We start from the raw sequence: 19898 nt of genomic DNA, 5'->3' as shown, positions 1-19898 counted from the left end.
TGGCATAGCATAAGTTTCCATATAATTTCTTGTTTAATTTGCCTGTGGAATCCTCATACATTTAATGAGGCAATGCAGAAAGGAGATGCTATGATTATTGAAGTGTAACTGGTAAGTCTTTAACTTCTAAATTTTCAATGAACCTGATGAGGTCTTCAGTCTATGAAGGAGCAGTTGTGTAACCTGCTTCTTGTAAACTGTTTTCCAGTTTTTTACAGTCGCATTCCATTATTTCAATTTCATGCCTATCATTCTTGATTTCAAAGCTGGTTATTTTCTTTTCATGTAGGTGATAACTGTACTGAGAAAACTTTGAATCAGTAAACTTTATTGTATTTTCTTTAATTGTGTCCCTTGCTTTCTCTTTATTAGCACAAGTTGGTTCTTCTTAATCCATAACTACTTCTGAGCCTGAAGAGTTTTCATTTGATGACCAACGGCCTTCTCCATCTTTATATTTTTTACTACTTCTTTTTCTTTTAGATGTAGTTCCTTTTTTAATTTTTTTTTTGTTTATCTTCAATTTTTTTTATTAATTCATCTTTCTTTTTTGATCACCTTGTCTGCATAATAAGTTCTTTCAGTTGTCTTACTTTATTTTCTGTTTCTTCTCCAGTTTCTCCTTGTAGAACAGTTGCATGTTTTTGCATTTCATTTTGTACCTGTTCAGTTATTATATGAGGTTCATTATTGGTAATTTCAACTGATGTTCTGTCAGTATTTGACTGGAAAAGTTGCTCCCGCAGATCTGGAATTTCGGGGATAATTTCTAGCTGATTTGGTTGCATGTAGTTTGTTTAAAAGTGCCGTCTTTATTAGAATGAAAATCTGGGAGCTCTTCATTATGCCTCTCTGATATATATGGTGTCCTAATTGGCTCTACCAGCACTCTTTCCACAAAAGTTCTAAACGGACAGGTGTTAATGCGGGGTTCAGAACTTTCGCATTTCTGACATGGTTTGAGGCACTTATTAGTGACATGTCTAATCTCTATGCAGTTGAAACATTTAGATTTGGGGCAGTTACCACTCAAGTGATCATATAAACCACAACGCAGGCATTGCCGTTGTACTCCGGGATAATTTACCATAATTCAGATTGTACTGATGTTGACAAAATTTCGTATAGGCATCTTCATATCCATTGTGAAGGTAACATCACCAGAAAACCAATTTGGATCTTCACTTGATAAACCCTTTTGTTTACTTCTAATCTTGCCCCATTTCAAAAATGTCTGTATAAGAATTTCATTACTGTTCTCTATATGTTTCATTGGAAATCTTTCAATTTTTACTGTTTATACCTGGCTCCCGATTATTCCTGTAACAGGAATAATGTGCTGCCTTCGAAAGTAAAACCCTGTAATAGTTTGTCCCTTGTTTCCACATCTTTAACTATAGTTAAATATTTCCCTCCTCCATAAGGGGTAAAAGAATAAATCTTGTTTGCACTGACCATCTCTTTTAAAACCATAGTTACCTGTCTCGCTTCTTCACATATGGCAATTTCAATTCCTAGAGTTCGCACTCTTGGAGGAATTGGTACCATTATCTCAAGTGGGAAAAAGACTAACTCTGCATTTGATTATAAGTAAAAAAACCTTTCAGTCATAAGGCTGAGAATAAAATAATCCCATGATACAGAAATAATTCTACAGCACCAGCAAATGCTATTTGAACTACTATAAAATGGCGACTGTGATGCCGCTAAAAGTAATCCCGTTATTATTATTATTATTATTATTATTATTATTACACGACACTTCCAGGGAGGCCAAAGACTCATCGAGGGAGGGCACCTTAATTTCTGAATTTCATTTGCATTTACTGTCCATGTTTCACAGCTATATCTTAATATAGGAAGAATACATTGGTTAAAAACTTTTCTCTTCAGGCATAATGGTAATTTGCTTTTGAATATTGAATGTAATTTTCCAAATGCTTTCCACCCAAGCACCGTGCATCTTTTAATTTCATCCATGATATTTTGCTCCATTAATATCTGTTGTCCTAAGTATATGTAACGGTCTACTTGTTTAATTTCTTCATTATCAATTTTTATTATTTCTGGTTGGACATAGCTGTTGAACATAACTTGGGTCTTCTTTAGGGTTATCTCTAGGCCAGCTGTTTTGCTAGCAATTTGGAGTTATGGATATGAGTCTGTAATTCATGTGTGGTTGAAGTCAAGATAACTATGTCATCTGAAAACCATAAATGGCTTAAATATCTTCCATTTGTCTTCAGACCTTTCCAATCAAGAAGTTTGAATAATTCTTCTTTTTTTTTGAGGAGATTGTGTCACCCTGTCTTATACCTCTCTGTATTTCCACAGTAGAGATGTTTCCTTTGAAATGAATTGTTGCTGCATGCATACACTCGCGCATGCACACACACAGAGGTCCGACATGAAAAAAATGAGATTAACTCTATAGCTTGGTAATGGCGAGTGGGAGGGGAGAGACAAAGAGATGGTTATAGAGTATGTTCTAACCTGTCACCGTGTCAAGGCTCAACTCCATCGCTTTATTCAGTATGAGTGGATGCATGTTCAAGTATAGTTTTCTTACCCTTGTTCAGAAAATGTTGGAGTGCAAGAGTGAACAGCAAGTTAACATCAAGTTTCATGTGAAATTGAATAAATCCACATCGGAAACTTTTCAATTATTGATTGAGGCTTATGATGAAAAGAGTGCATCTTGTGCACTCATTTTTGAATGGCACAAATGATATTCGGAAGGCAGAGAAAGCATGAAAGGTGATGATCTCCCAGACTGCCCACACACGACAATTACTAATAACAACATTAAAAAAGTGGAGATGTGATTTGAAAAGACAGAAGGTTTGTTGTTCGAGGTATAGCTGAGAAAGTTCATTTGGACGGGGAAGGTATTCGATGCAGTTTAAGGGAAGAATTGAACATGAAAAAGGTTTGTGCAAAATGGTTCCAAAAGTGTTGTCAGATGAACAAAAGGAATGTCGCAAGGAACCTTGATTGGACCTTTTGCAATGCATTAAGGATGAATCAGATTTGTTGGATTTGGTAATTACTTGTGATGAAACTTGGATATTTACATATGATCTGGAAACCAAGTGACAAACGTAGTGGAAGTCAGCAACATATTCAAGACCAGAAAAGCATTTATGAGTCATTCGAAGTTCAAGGCCATGTTGATTGTTTTCTTCAATATCCAGAGTATTGTAATGGCAAAGTGGGTTCCCAGTGGCCAGATGGTAAATCAGCAGTATTACCTTGAAGTCTTAATGAAATTACACGAACACGTGAGAAGGAAATGACAGAATTGTGGAAAAACGGTTGGATATTTTGGATTGCACCAAGACAACATGCCAGCCAACAATGCTTAGTCTGTGATGCAGTTTTTAGTTAATCACAACATCACTGTGCTTGAGCACCCACCCTATTTGCCAGACCTGGCTCCCTACGACTTCTACCTCTTCCCAAAGATCAAGTTTATGCTCAAAGGAACCATTTTTTGTCAGTAGAAGATGTGAAAGCAAAAACGACGGAGATCCTCAAAAGCCTTTCAGAAAATGATAAGCAGAATTGCTTTGAATGTTGGCAGCATCGTATGTAGCTGTATGTCAACTCAGAAGGGAATTATTTTGAAGGAGATCGTAGTTGATTTTCTCAATTTGTTAAATAAAAAGAGATACAGGCACATTCTTGTTTTTTCTGTGTATGACCTTGTATATATGTTACGGTTAAAATGATAAATCCGGTTATTATTAATAATTACCGGTTAAAGTGAATAATTTACAAGAATTAATCACTTTAACAGGTTAAAGTGAATAATTCCTAGAGGAGTCTGTTAAATGTAATAAAAACATGTTATAGGTTTTATATATAGGTTTTCATTCTCAGTAGAAATTATAACAGGTTAGGTTAGTTTATAATGAAAAAAGTAAGGAAAGTACTTCTTTTGCACTCAATGAAATCAGAAATCATTATAAACTAACCTAACCTTTATCAGTTGGAAATCATTATAATCTAAACTAACCTAACCTTTATTGGTTAGGTTATAATGAAAAAAGTAAAGAAAGTACTTCTTTTGCACTCAGTGAAATCAGAAATCATTATAACCTAACCTAACCTAACCTGGATGTCGCATGTTGAACCAGAGTGTAGTCGTAGTTTGACATGGGCAGATTCATGGGGATGAAAGATAAACGTTGTTGTGTGCCGAGCTTAATGATTGCGGGCAGATAAATGGGGATAACAAATAAGTTGTTGTTGGCAGATGAATGAGGAAAATAGATAAACGGCGTTACTGTACCTCTTTCCTCATCAATGGAGAAAAACACTGATCAGTTCTCTGATTTATTTATTATCCCAATTCATCTGCCCACAACAACTTTTATTTGTAATCCCCATTTATCTACCCGCAATCATTAAGCTCAGCCCACGACAATGTTATCTTTCATCCCCATTAATCTGCCCACGACAAACTATGACTACACTCTGGTTCGACATGCGACATCCAGGTTAGTTTAGGTTAGGTTAGGTTAGTTGATAATCAGAAATCATTATAAACTAACCCAAAAGAAGTACTGTCCTTACTTTTTTCATTATAAACTAACCTAACCAATAAAGGTTAGGTTAGTTTATAATGATTTCCAAATAATAAAGGTTAGGTTAGTTTATGATAATTTCTGATTATACTGAGTGCAAAAGAAGTGCTTTCCTTACTTTTTTCATTATAAATTAATCTAACCTAACATAAACTAACCTAACCAATAAAGGTTAGGTTAGTTTATAACGATTTCTGCTTTCACTGAGTGCGAAAGAAGTACTTTCCTTACTTTTTTCATTATAAACTGACCTTAACTTACCTAACCTAAGCTGTTAGGATCAAAGCTGTATAACTGAGAAGAGACCTCCACATAGCCTTTAAAGGAATGCGGAGAACCGACCAGGGCTTCTGACCTAATGTCCAATCCTCACCTTCTCGTGGTACACCCTGTTGGGTATCTACTTGGATACTGAACGAACGAGGATGGGCTGGCAATTTGGGATTTAGCCGACCAAATTTTATTCCTATTGGTCAAACCAAAATAAAAAATGATGGTACAACATGACAAAATTTCATGCCGGCTGAGGTGTCGCCCAGTTAAACAAGGCCCCACTCCCCGTTGTTTTCGCCAGGGAACCAGGGCGAACAACAAAAAGTCAGCTACTGGAACAAATCTGAAAACAAACCCCAAGTCAACATCACCAGAGTTAAAGATCGGTACTATCAACGTAAGAAGCCTGAATGGCAAAGAAATGGAACTAGCTGAGGAATTAGATAAGTACCAGATCGACATAATAGGGATGAGAAAACAAAAAAGACCAAAACTGGTGAGATCTTTCTGAGCAATAAATACAAAATGTTATATTCAGGCAATGACAATCAAGGAAAAGAAGGAGTAGCCACAAAATATGAGGCTAATCTTCTTAAATGGCAGTCAGTCTCAAGTAGAGTAATGTGGGAAAATATGAGAATGGGGAACTGGACAATGAGACTTATTTGTGCCTATGGTCCCACAGAAGGTTCTACTAAGGTAGAAGTGGAGGAATTTTTTGAAGCTTTAGAAAAAGCAACTGAGACAATGAAAAAGGAAAAGTTGGTCCTTGTTGGGGATCTAAATAGCAGAGTAGGAAATGATTGTGAGACATACAAAAATATTTTGGGAAAATTTGGAGAAAAGAGCAAAGCTAATAATAATGGCAAATATCTGTTGGATTTCTGCTCAGGACATGGACTGGTTATTACTAACACCATGTTCCAACCTAAAAATGTGCACAAATTCACATGGAGAGAAGAGGCAAGGAATAAGAAAAGTCTCATTGCTATGTTATTGTTGATAGTGATGTTTTCTCCCTGGTGCAGGACACCAGAGTGTACAGAGGATTTGAAATTGGAAGTGATCACTATTTAGTCTTGAGTAGGATAAAATTGAATTTCATGTTGCAAAGAATGACATGTAAGAAAGTTTTAAAGCAAATAAAAGTTGAGCAGCTCTCAGATGTGAACTGTAGACTAAAATACACGAAGATTATTAAAGAAAAAATGAAAGAGTTTGAGAACAGGAATCAAATTCCATGGAGATTCAGTGGAAAGCCTTGAAGAAAGCCCTGATTGATTCAGCTAGAGAGGTATGTGGTGAAGTTGTCTGCAAGGATACAAAAATTAGAACTCCATGGTGGACATAGGAAGTTAAAGAGGCAGTGAAGGAAAAGAAGAAAGCATATCAAAAGTTCCTGTCAAATAAGTCAGCTTGTGTCTTAGAGAATACAGAGACAAATGCAAGAATGCAAAACACTGTGTAAAACTAGCTAAACAAAAGTCATGGGAGGACTTTGGCAAGAATATAGAAAATAAATATCAAGAAGGTGGCAAAATGTTCTGGAGGTTGTTGAAGAAGCTTAGGAATGGAGGAAAGAGTGCTGTAAAAGGAGTTAGAGATAATAAAGGTGACATGAAAACAGGAGAAAAAGATATCCTTGAAGTATGGAGTAATTACTTTGAAAAACTGCTAAATGAAACAAGCAGTGATGACAGCACAGTGGTAAAAAACACTGACCAGGTATGCAGCCAGGAATACATATCCATACTTGAAGTAGAAAAAGCCATGAAAGGCTTGAAATGTGGAAAGGCAGCAGGAGTAGATGATATTCGACCAGAAATTGAAGTATGGGGGTATAAGAGTCTTACAGTGGCTGCACTGCATAGTTCAGAAAGCCTGGACAGAGGGATGAATTCCTGATGATTGGAGTAGAGCTTTCATAGTACCCATATTTAAAAAGGGAAATAAAACTGAATGTGAGAATTACAGAGGTATTTCCGTAGTGAGTATTCCTGGCAAGATCTATGCAAGTATAATTGAGAAATGGTTAAGAAGAATTGTTGAAGGAAAGCTTGGTGAAGAACAAGGTGGATTCAGGCCAAATAGAGGCTGTCAGGATCAGATCTTCACTTTACGACAAATAGTCGAGAAAGAATGGGAATATAATAGAGATCTCTATTTGAGTTTTGTAGATCTGGAAAAGGTATATGACAAGGTGCCAAGAGAGAAGCTGTTCAATACGTTACAGTTATATGGTGTCGATGGGGCATTATATCAAGCAATACTTAGTCTTTATTTGAGTTGTAAGTCAGCAGTTAGAATTGAAGGAAGTACAGGAAGATGGTTTAATGTTAAATCTGGTGTGAGACAAGGAAGTAGATTATCCCCTCTGTTATTCATTATCTATATCGATCACATCATGAAGGAAAGTGGTATTAAACATGATATCAAAATTGGAGACGTTAATGTCAGCACTTTGCTTTATGCGGATGATGTTATACTTATCAATAAATCCACTACAAGTCAGCAAGATTCTCTGACTAAATTGAATAACTGTTGTAATAGATATGGTATGAAGGTCAGCATTAAAAAGACAAAGACAATGAAAATAGGCAGAATCATTGAAAATGTCAACTGTGTTGTGAATGGAAACCTGTGGAACAAGTAAAACATTTCAGCTACTTAGGCACGATTTTTAGTGAAGATGGTAAATTAAGTATAGAAATAGACAACAGAATCAGCAAAGCTGTTTTATTTGGAAGTCAATTGAATCAATGCATATGGAATAAGAGAGAAATTAGTCGGAAAACTAAATTAGCTGTAAACAAGACGGTGTTCAAACCAGTTTTAACTTATGGATCTGAGAGCTGGGTCAGAAATAAAACACTTGACCAAAGACTAGAGACTGCAGATATGAGAGTCCTGAGAAAATTATAGGTGGCATCATCATATTAAAAACGAGGATATTAGGAAAGAACTTGACATTGTCAGCATCCAGGAATGCGTTCACAGAGCTAATCTCAGGTGGTATGGTCACTTAAACAGAATGGGCGAAGAAAGATTAGCAAAACAAGTGTTCTCTGCCAGGTTGGCAGCAAAACGACCTAGAGTAAGACCAAGGTATAGGTGGATTGAAATGGTACAAAGTGCCTTAGACGATAGAAATATAAGATCTGATAATGTTGTAGTCTTGACAAGTAACAGACTGATTTGAAGGAAAATTGTAGATAGGAAGTTAGTAATGATGTAATTTTTTTCATGTAGTACTATCATATCCTGTACACCCCTTGAGGGTACATGGCAGGAATTTGATAATGATGATGATGATATACAAAACCTATAAACATGGTTTTATTACATTTAACAGACTCCTCTAGGAATTATTTACTTTAACCGGTTAAAGTGAATAATACTAATTATTCACTTTAATCAATAATTATTAATAATAACCAGATTTATCACTTTAACCATATCATATATACTCCGCATATTGATGTGATTACACACATATGCAAAGAAACAAGCTGCATTAAAGTATGCATAGTATGCTAAAAACACACTACTGCCCTGATATGGAAAAAAACAACTATATGAAAGCTAGAGTATTGTTATTATTAAGATAGACCTCCAAGTAGTCGGGGACTCATTGAGGGTGGTCACATACTACACAAGTCAGCTATTGTACTTGTTCTTCAACTCTTTCACACTGCTTGCATGCACACAACTTCCAGTGACAATCCATTCCAATCATGCACCACTCTACAAGAAAAAACTCTAGATCTCATCCCTTTCTCAGCTTTCAACAGTGCCCTCTTGTCCTTTATCCACCTTCCATAAAATAAAACAATTCCATCAGCTGAAATCCTGTATGACCCTTTCAGACGTTTGTAAGTCTCAATCAAATCACCCCTGTTTTTCCTATTTGCTAGTGTCTGCTGTCTACAAATCATGTAGAATCTTGATATCATTTTTTTAACACACACCTTTGCGTTCTCTCCACTGTGTCAGAACCACAGTGTTAACCAGAAGATCAGATCTGCATGCAGTAGTCAAGTGAGTCTTATCAAGGCCCTGTAATTAGTCAAAAAGGCATTCTTATCTTTACATGTCAAAGTTCCTTTCAGCATTGCAATTATCTTTTGAGTTGTATTTGCAACCTTTGCCACATGGCCAATGAACATCAACTTTCTATCTACTAACACTCCAAGATCCTAGCCTCATTAGTTTCTTCTAGCATAATCCCACCAATATAATATGGCATTGGATATCTAATTGTGCCAAAGTACAGACTTTTCATTTACTAACATTGAACTGACATCCATTTTCCATTCCTCACAATTCCAACCTATTCAAATCATTCTGCAAGTACTGCATATCAGCCGCATTCCTGACTACTTTACCTATCTTTGCATCATCAGCAACTAGATGTATGTCTTCTGTCGAATCCTTCCCACTGTCATTAATCTGCAGATTGATTGTACTGATTATTTGTTTGGCTAGAGATTACCCACATATAAATTAAAACAAACAGTATTGATGGTGGCTAATACATAGGCTGTTCGATAAGTTATAAGACTATATTTATACAGAAAACAGATTACCTTTAATCGTCATCATTTACATGGTCTTTTTCGAAGTAACTACCGTGAGACGCAATGCATTTGTCCCAACGTTGCGTCCACTTCTTAAACACATGTGAAAGTCCGTTTTTTGAGAGTTCTTTCAAAAATCGCCTCTGCAGCTTTTACACATGCTTTGTTGCTTTCGAAATGGCAGCCTCTTAGTGGTTTCTTGAGCTGAGGAAACAGCCAGAAATCGCACGGTGCGTGATCAGGACTGTATGGAGGGTGTGGTAGGATATCTATGTTGTTCTTCTGCAAAACATCCACTACACAACGAGCAATATTGTTGTGTCCCAATTTATGATTTTTATTCCAATTAGAGAAATTCTGCTTAGCTATGTTCAACTATTATCTACGCACGAGATATCACCAAAAAATTTACTAATACTTAAGTTATTTCTCCCCTTAGTACCCCTAATATTTGTATTTATACTGCGCCTTATTTGATATTTAGTTTGAGATATTATGTACAAAAACAAGGAGAAAGAACTAAAATATGTCTGAAAGTGAAACAATGTTGCAGTCATGACACTTTATCTCGTTTCTTAACACATTAATTTCCCACGTGATTAGGTTCGTATTTTTCAAGTGGTGCATTGGACAGCAATTTCAGACAACTCTTTTATCATTGAACAAAGGTTTATTAAATTCCTTAACATGGTACAATTCAATTTTTGTGATTACTCAATTTAATGCTAAACTAAATACTTACAAACTAACATTAGCTTATTACAAGTAATTAGGCTATGATCCTATAAGGAGTCTTACGATCATGCCGCCATAACAATTCAACACATAAATTCACTTGACATGGACAAATAAGATTAATTCACACTATTTAACTATTCAAACTTAAGTAGATTAACTAAACCATTTACTGCACTAACACATAACTAGTATTACGATCATGCCGCCATTCACATTCAACACGTAAATTCATTTGACATGGACAAATAAGATTAATTCTCACTATTTAACTATTCAAATTAACTAAACCTTTTTCTGCACTAACACACAACTATGACATTTTAACTTTCCTATACATTACAATAGACATGCAAAATTCTCAGGACACTTAATTATTCACATAACATTAACACTAGCCAGCTTACTTTTAATATATTCTGTCAGATACTAAAGTCCTAGTATAAATTTTCCTTGGTCACTTCAACAGTTCTGTATTAGAATAATGATACTTATTACAGACAAATTTTAGTTAACATTAGATATATTTTACAGTACCTTTCTTTCTTGAGTTTTTCATATGGGTCTTTACCTTCTTCTGATTGAACTAGCTTGGTATAACCTCTCCGATAATCTGCTACTCCTACGTTCCTTTTGGAGTTGAACTATGCTTACACGGTCTTAAACTTTCGTAATTCAGGACACACTTTGAATCATCTATATGACGGCTGTAGGACTCGCGACGTGGATATCGATATCTTTATAGCTTTCCCTTTCTCTTGGTTGTCACTGAAATTGAAACATAAAGAATATGTTTCCTTTTCTTTGACTCTATGACATTCTTCGCTTCTTACATAGGAAATCCGGAATCGAAATCCCGCTCACTTTTGTTTCCATGTTGTGACGACGGAGATATAACCCCAATCTCCACTCAGGAAAACCGCGTGAAACCTATGCCACCGAGCTCATAGAGAACTCCTGAGGAACAGAACCAACAAAAACCAAAAAGCCTCGTGGGGGGGTTTCCAACCCTTTTATACCTGCTCTCCTAATGGCACCTTTTTTAACTTCTTTTCTCTGCCCCCTTCTTGATTTTACTTCGCCGACCAATTAGGGTGGCGTTTTTCTGCCAAACGTCCTTTGGTCGGCGAGCCAAACAATGTCTCAATCCGGGAATCGGCCCTAAGCGATTTTCTGTTGTTTTTCTTGTGCTAGCCTCTAACTTAATCCCCTTGCAAATTTTCTCTATGAATTTACTTAATATTTTAATCTCTAGCCTCTCACATACCATCTTTTATGAATAATCCTTTTCTGTCTTATTTAGTTAAATTTTCTCTTTTGTATCATATTACAACATTAATATATTCTTTCTTTTTGTTAGTTAGTTCAACCAAACACCTTTATATTTTATTGGATGCAAGAATATTTCCTTTTTGCGGGGTTTTTAATTTATTTCTCTTCATGTTACACCATGATAGCTGAGAATTCTACATTCTTAAGATATCAGGTGTAACAATATGTGGCCTTGCATTATCGTGATGCAATAAGAAGCCATTCTTCAGCAATCGACGCTTCCTTTTGACATGCTGTACCATTGTCCGTAAAACATCTGTATAGTATGAGCCGTTTACAGTATTTCCGGGTTCTACAGCGTGTTGGTAAACAATGCCTTCGTAGTCAAAAAAACATTATGGTCATAACTTTACTAGCCGATTTTACAGTTTTTGCTTTCTTGAGGGTAGGCGAAGATGGATGCTTCCATTCACTGCTTTGTTGTTTCATTGTAGGGTCATAGTGATACACCCAAGCTTCATCTGCTGTAATGATATGTTTTAAGAAGTTGTCGCCTTCTTGTTTCAGTCTTTCTTTCCATTCTGTGCACACATCCACTCGATGCTGCATTTGCTCCGGTGTCAAGAGTTTGGGAATCCATCAGGCGCAAACATGTTTCAGTCCCAAATGTTCAGCCATGATTGAGTGAACACTTCCCACAGAAATATTCAGGACAACATGCAGCTGGCATACTGTAATTCTGTGATCCTCCTTGATGATAATCGCTGCTGTGTTGATCATTGTCTCTGTGATGGACGTTGAAGGTCTTCCCTCACGTTCAAGATCTTCCACATTTTGCCTTCCTTCCTTAAAAGTTTTATGCCAGCGAAAAACACTTGCCCTCGACATTGCTTCATCGTGGAAAGCTTTGCGTATCATGTTAAAAGTGTCCGATGCCAATTTTTGCAAACGCACACAAAATTTAATCGCATAACGCTGTTCCAAGGACGCTTCCATTTCGAAGACTGGTCGCACTTCGTAGGCACGCCGATAAGCACTTGCGTTTAGTCACGTGCCACTCTGGCACATCAGCCCGTATACACCATCTATCAACCTCTTTTGTTAATACATACAGCAACATTTCTTTATTCCACAGAAATTAATATTGTGATGAGTGGTTTCACGACAGTAAAATTAGTCTTATTACTTATTGAATAGCCCTCGTATATTAAATAAGAGTTGAAATTATTGCTTAGAATCATAAAATGAGGGTGTGCGGGAGGATTTGGACACAGTAGTTATGTAGGCTGAATGCGTGCCATTGAATGTGTGCCATTAAACAAAAAAACAATTTTTTTTGTTTAAATTAGTATGGTTGATCAAAATTTCAGACTTCCTTTAATTTGTGTTCAGACCAGGTTTTTGTATGATATAAGGATTAAGTACCTCTCCAGTAATTCGGTATGGTGTGAGACCTGATTTACTAGAATTGTTAAACATGATGTCTTGTTTATGTTCTTTTTTTTTTTAAGGGATTGGAATTGTGCATCCAGTTTCACCAATATAAGGTAAGTTACATCTACACCAAATTTGGTATATCCCATTATCGGTGGGCTTGGGGGCAGGGTTTCTAGGAAAAGTTTTTTTTTTTTTTTATAGGGTTTAAAAGTAGCATTAAGGTTGTAATGGTGTAGCTTTTATTTATTTTTTTCTAATAGCCCTTTAATTCTTGAAATAGCAATGGTTTTTGTGTAATCTATATTATTTCCAGGAGGAAAAACCAGGAAATAAAAAAGTTAGATAGGGCTAAATGGCCTCGCCTACTCCCCGTATACGGGAATAAAAAGGCGTTAGCTGATTTTTTTTTTATATTATTTCCATTTTTAGATGTAGTTTTGTGAATAATTTGTTGGCCTCTTTGCTATAGCCATTGCTTATAAGTGGATTGGTAATAATTTATAATTATTGCCTGAGAACTTACATTGGAGCAAATTGTTTTAGGTCTATTTTTATTATTATCATTACAGGCTACTTACTCCATGGAGTCTTTAAACTCATTGAGGAAAGCCCTAAACACCATGCTAAGCACTATCCAACATTTGCACAGTATCATACTTTGCTTTGAACTCATTCACAGTCATGGCACCCACAACAGACTCGCAACATATTGCACTTATTCACCACTCTCCAAGCAAAATCTCTTCTAACACCCTTGATAACTATTCTCCTGCTCAGTTTCCAAGGATGGCACTTATTTTCTTCCGTATTAATCTTGTAAAAACTCTTCAGTAATTTGTGTCTCAATCATGTCATCCCTTTTCCAAATCTGTCAACCAATTTCTGTAGCTCTCAAATCTTCAACCTGTTCTTATAAAGTTCAGTCCATAAACCTGCTACATATTGGTCACTCGCCTCTGGATCCTCTCCTCCTCTTCTTCATTGCTAAGAAACCCAGGTAACCAGATCTGAGTGCATTAGTCAAAATGAGATCTTATCAAGGTAATCTGATGAGCTGCTTTAGCCACTTTTACCATGTGCCCTCTAAACTTTAACTCCCTGTCCACTAACACTCCCAAATTTCTGGCTTCGTCAATTTCATGGGATACAGTTCTATCAATGTGATATACAGCTGGTAATCTTTTCACCCCAAAATACATAGCCTTACACTTTTCCACATTAAATTGACATCCATTCTCCTTTGCCCAGATTACCAGTCTATTTAAATCATCCTGGAAAATTTTAACATCTTCTGTATTAACTATTGTTCTATCCAGTGTTACATTGACAAACAACTGAATAGTTTCTCTCAGATTCTCTCCTATATCATTAAAGTACAAATTAAATAGTAGTGGCCCAAGAACAGAGCCCTATGTCATGGCCACTAGTCACAAGCCTTCTGGATTCCACTCCTGAGTATACTACTCTCTGATATCTGTCCATCAACCACCCTCTTATCCAATTTGCTAATTCTATATCCATCCACATGTGCTGCAGTTTATTGATTATAATTCTATATGGTATCCTATCAAAGGCTTTTGAAAAGTCCAGCTGTCACTGTATTATAAAATGCCAGCAAGTTACTGAGGCATGACCTACCCTTCACAAAACCATGTTAGTCCTCAATACAGTATCCCATTTCTATCTATCCATTCCTGTATTTTGCTCTTGACCAACTTCTCCATTACCTTTACAATAATTCCTGATATGCCAATTGATCAGTAATTTGCTCATCAGTCTTGGAGCAAATTCCTTTGTGCAATGGAAATTTTTTCCCCTCTTTTCATCCCCTTGGGTCTAACCCAGAGCCGAGACTTAAATTAAACAATGTGGTCAAAAACATTAACAATTTCCCAGCACCTTCACATAAAACTCAAGCTAGTATACCATCTAATCCAATAGCAGTATTAACATTAAGGTTCTTTAAATATGCTATACATCTAAATTTCATTTATCTCAGTTCCCATATAAGTGTTTGCCTCTCTCGTTACTACAATGTCTCCACCTGGATGATTTGCAGCTCAAGCTTAATAGTGTTATTCATCCATTTAACTCCTACTTGATTTACTATTCGGTAAATCAAGTAGGAGTTAAATTCGGTAATGGTCGACTGTAGGTATACAGTCGACCATTACCTCCTGCAAACGCTCCTTAACCACTCCCATGCACTATCAACATCCAGCCCTTGCAGTTTTATATGCCATAGCACTGAACCAAGCAATCTCCGAAGCTTGTCCTATTTACCAGCCCGATAATTTCACATGTATCCTGTCTTAATTGAAAATTCCACACATTTAGCCACCTCCCAGGTCAAGATCTTATGATCACTCTCACCAATTGGTGGCAACATGGTCATATTCATTCTCGATTATGTGAACCTCTGTCAGATCTAAAATACCGGAATTTTTTGATTGCACTCAGCCTTGTGCGGGAAGACATTGTCGAATAGAGAACAGCCACGCGGCATAGCTGTGAAGCTCAGATATGTTTGACCCATCATAGCCAACTGTTTACGTTTTCCATTTATTGTTTCTTTTCTTGTAGTGTACTGTGCTTTATTTAAAATGTGTGATTATAAATGTGTTTTATGATGAAAATGAGTATGTTAAACATTTATTTTTTGTGTTGGTTCATATAGAGAATAAATCGGAAGGTGTGTGTCATTGTTCGTTTGCCATCAAAAGGCAAAATCAAATCTCATCTGTATAATAATCGTTGTATCTATATGCTGGTAATCAGTGTATGTTATGGTAAGTGCTGTATCTAATATCATCACCCTACAAGCAAAATGCACTAAGTCAAAAATTTTTCTAATTTAACTGTTAACTTTTATTTCAAAAAGTTTTTTTTTGAACTTTTACTTTTATTTTCAGGTGACGAGATGTTCTTTGTATTCCTTGTCTTAGTGTTGTACAATTTGTAATAATACCGTATTTTGCATATCTTTTTTTCATAGAGTGAATTTTTTTCACCGTGCGACAAAATGGGAGCTAGTGAGGGAAAAAAAAACAGAAAAATTTTCTCTATTGAACAGAAGAAAGAAATAATAGCAAAACATCATGAAGGTGTTAAAGTTATGCAGCTAACTCGAATATATGAAACCAATCATTCTACAATATCAACCATTTTGGCTAAGAAAGAAGAACTTATGGTAGTTAAGGTTGCTAAGGGAACTTCAGGGTGGAATTCAGAGGGCTTCTTTTTGAGCAAATGGAAAATCTATTACTAATTTGGATCAAAGAAAGAGAAATGCCGGGAAATACTACATCTCAAAATGAAATCTGTCAGAAAGCTAAAGAGATTTATCAAGATTTGAAAAATAAGACTTCGGGATCAAGTTCTGAGGTAGATGATGATGATTTCAAATGTAGTAGAGGTTGGTTTGACAACTTTATAAAAAAAAAAACAGGAATTCATAGTGTGGTCAGACACGGAGAGGCAGCTAGTGCTGACACAGCAGCAGCAGATAAATTTGTCAATAGCTTTACAAGAATTATAGAAGAAGGAGAATACCTACTTCAAGAAGTCTTCAATTGTGATGAGACTGGGTTATTTTGGAAGAAAATGCCTAACAGGACATTTATCACAAAAGAAGAAAAAACACTTCCTGAGCATAAACCAATGAATGATAGGTTAACATTGCTTTTAGCAGGAAATGCAAGTGGAGACTGCAAGATAAAACCAATGTTAATCTACCACTCAGAGAATCCCCGAGCATTTAAAAAGTTCTTTGTCTCTAAATCCAATCTCGGTTTTTGTGGAAGTCTAACAGTAAAGCCTGGGTCACAAGAATAGAATTTAGAGACTGGATTCGCGAAGTGTTTGGACCAACTGTCAACGCCTATCTTGAGCAAAACAATCTGCCTCTAAAAGCCATTTTAACCTTGGATAACACACCTGGCCATCCAACGGGCATACAAGAAGAGCTACCAGAGGAATTAGATTTTATCAAGGTGATTTTTCTTCCTCCTAAGACTACATCTCTGATTCAACCTATGGATCAGCTGATAATTGCAAATTTTAAAAAACTTTACACAAGGACACTTTTTACCAGGTGCTTTGAAATGTGTGAGGCTACCAACATAACCCTAAGAAAATTTTGGAAGGAGGAATTCAACATTGTCATAGCAATTAGGTTAATTGTAAAGGCTTGACAAGAAGTAGCAATGAAATGTCTCAAAGCAGCATGGAGGAAACTGTGTCCTTCCTTTGGTAATGAAGAAACTTCAGATGAAGGACACAAATAGGTAAAGGATGTTGTGGCAACTGCTCATGATCTTAACTTGGAAGAAGATGGTGAAGAATTATTGGAGATGCATGACCGACAACCGACTACTGACGAGCTAAAAGAACTTTTCAAGCAGCAGTGTGAAGAAAAGGAAATGGAAATTTCATCTGAAGATGAGGATAGAGAGAAAGAACAAATTACGACTGATGAAATCAAAAATGTTTTGGCAAAGTGGGAGGAAGTTCAAAATGTTGCTATGAAATGGAATCCAAACAAATCTGAGGTTATCAGAACTGCAGATCTATTTAATGAAAAGTCCATGCAGTTTTTTAGAAACATTTTAAAAAAGAGGCAGAAGCAAACAACCCTAGACATGTTTTTTTTCAGGTCCATTTGTCAAAAAACTCTGAAGTGAGCCCAATTGTCCTTCTGGTGAGGATTGATGATTAAAAACTGTCTTCATGAACAATTCATTTTATTAATGTTAATTTTTTTGTAGCAAATACATATACTGTATAATAAATAAATGATATTTACCATATTTTTATGACATTTAAAATGAATTTTATCTGCATTTTTAATATGTACTATGGTTGTGGAGAGGAGCCGGAACAAATCAATCAATTTTCAATTAAATCTTATGAGGAATCGCTCCTTGGATAACGACGGTTTTGGTTAATGACGGTAATCCTGGAACAGATTGCCATCGTTAACCAAGGCACCACTGTAAACAAAACCCCATGTCCAACTATTACTGGGCTTTCCCAGTAATAGTTGGACATGGGGTTTTGTTTATATGGCTTGTTAATGCCAACTGTTAACTTTAATAGCACTAATGGTTTCATCATTCTTTTAAAGGACTTCATTAGATGCAAATATTTGCACTTAATGAAGTACTCTGCATATATAGAAAAGTCAGGATTCAGAGAAACACAGAAATACACATGACATAAGTGTCATTACTGTAAGTAATAATCTTTAGTTTACTTTGGTGTTAATCAGTCATGTTGTATATGTCCGTCTTTATTATTTATTTATTTTTTTTGTAATGTGAATGTTGCTCATGAAAGATTGCCGAAATCATCAATTTTAGTAATATAGGGTCTAAGAAGTAGATATTTGTAGATGACATGGAATGTGGAGTCTGAATGACAGAAAAATTAAAAAGTTTCTAAATGCAGAATGAAATAATAAAGCAATATGTCAAAATATTGATAAAAACTTACATATCTCTTGATGGGGAAAGTATCAAAAATTGCAAATAGTTAGATGTCATGAAATATTATAAATATGAAATTATATAGATGAGCTGATGCATAGACCAGGCAAGCAAAGTGTTTGATGTTAAATTTACTATACAGTGCTAGCTAAAGCTAAGAACTCCATGATAGGCAAGTCTGGGCAAAAAAAGAGTTTGGTCATATATTAATGCCTAAATGCTAAGAATTTGGGCATTAGAAATGGAAGATGTCCTACAGGAGATGAAGTCAGTGGCAAGGCAATAAAGATAGAGGATAGCAGTATGTATATATCAAACAGAGGATATTAGTAATTATGGAGGACTGTGGAGAAAGAACTGATGCTCCACTTTACCTGGCATTGACTAGAGAAGGGACAGATTTTTAATTAGTAGCATCATCATCATTTTCAGAAACATGTAATACCTATTCAGCATGTCTGGGTAATCATTTCTGTGTTCACACACACAGATTTTTATGTTTTGTCAAAAACGTACATTACCAGCAGGAAAAATCCTGCTATTCCATCTTATGCTGGTTAACTTAGCCCTGACTGAAAAATACTTAATGAAGTTGTTCCAATCACAAACTGGGCTTGAACAAAACTGAAATCTCTTTCCAAGGCAAGTGATAACATAAAAAAATAACCACTAAGTTCAGATGTATACGTTATAAACATCTTTCATTCTATAATATATAAAAGAACTATATCAATATATCATCTCAGTTTTATTCATGTTATATCCAAGAAAGGAAAATAAGTTTTTGCTCTCTGAATGTGACCATGTTATCATTGTTATTCTTCTTCTTATTATTATTCGTGATACCTCCAAGGAGTCCGAAGACTAATCACAGGAGGACACCTACTGTATAATTCTCTGTCTCCACCACTACACTGAACCTCTACTACCAATCATCCACATCACTGCCATCTACTGCTCAACACCACCACAACTAGTATTTTTGTCTGTAAATTGCGTGTGTTCTGACGGGTCGATTTGTCTGTGTGGGATAAAAAAAACTGAGTTTCCGGGAGGGAAAACCCTGCTTCCTCCATATGAGATCGGCTAACTCAGCTTCAATTGAAAAAGTCCATATAAAGATTCCTCCCATCATGACAGGAATTGAACTTAGGCCTTTTATAATTGAAGGGCGCAACATACCGTTATTCTTCCAATTGGGCTACGGAGGTGTTTAAAAGATTTAGAAAATGTTCCTCCAGTCGGCGACTAGACTCGAACTTATAGTCTTTCTTCGTGTGGTTAAGCATCGTAGAGTGCAAATGCCACTTCTACTGAGCTACACAAGCTCCTTAAAAAGGCTTAGAAAAGATTCCTCTAGTCGGCGACTAGACTTGACTTAAGTCAATCTTTGGGAGGTTTAGTGCTGAGGAGTGCAAACACCATTTCCACTGAGCTACACAGGCTCTCAAAATTATAATAATAATTATTATTATTACGTAACCCTTCCAGGGAGTCCAAAAGGCTCATCAAGGGAGGGCGGCTATTCT

The 19898-nt window shown here is 36.0% G+C and overlaps 1 protein-coding gene across 1 annotated transcript in view; it reads left to right on the top strand.

Annotated features, from left to right (window-relative positions):
- LOC150092594 (thimet oligopeptidase-like) overlaps positions 1 to 19898 on the top strand; it is a 329903-nt gene that overhangs the window by 215347 nt on the left and 94658 nt on the right. The gene's annotated exons all lie outside the window — the stretch shown is intronic.

Source organism: Typopeltis vanoorti, chromosome 25 (genome assembly GCF_054136105.1).
Source record: "Typopeltis vanoorti isolate ZY-2024b chromosome 25, IOZ_Tvanoo_1.0, whole genome shotgun sequence".
Taxonomy (NCBI): Eukaryota; Metazoa; Arthropoda; class Arachnida; order Uropygi; family Thelyphonidae; genus Typopeltis; species Typopeltis vanoorti.
Note: the sequence above shows the minus strand (reverse complement) of the source record. Positions and strands in the feature narration are given on the sequence as shown.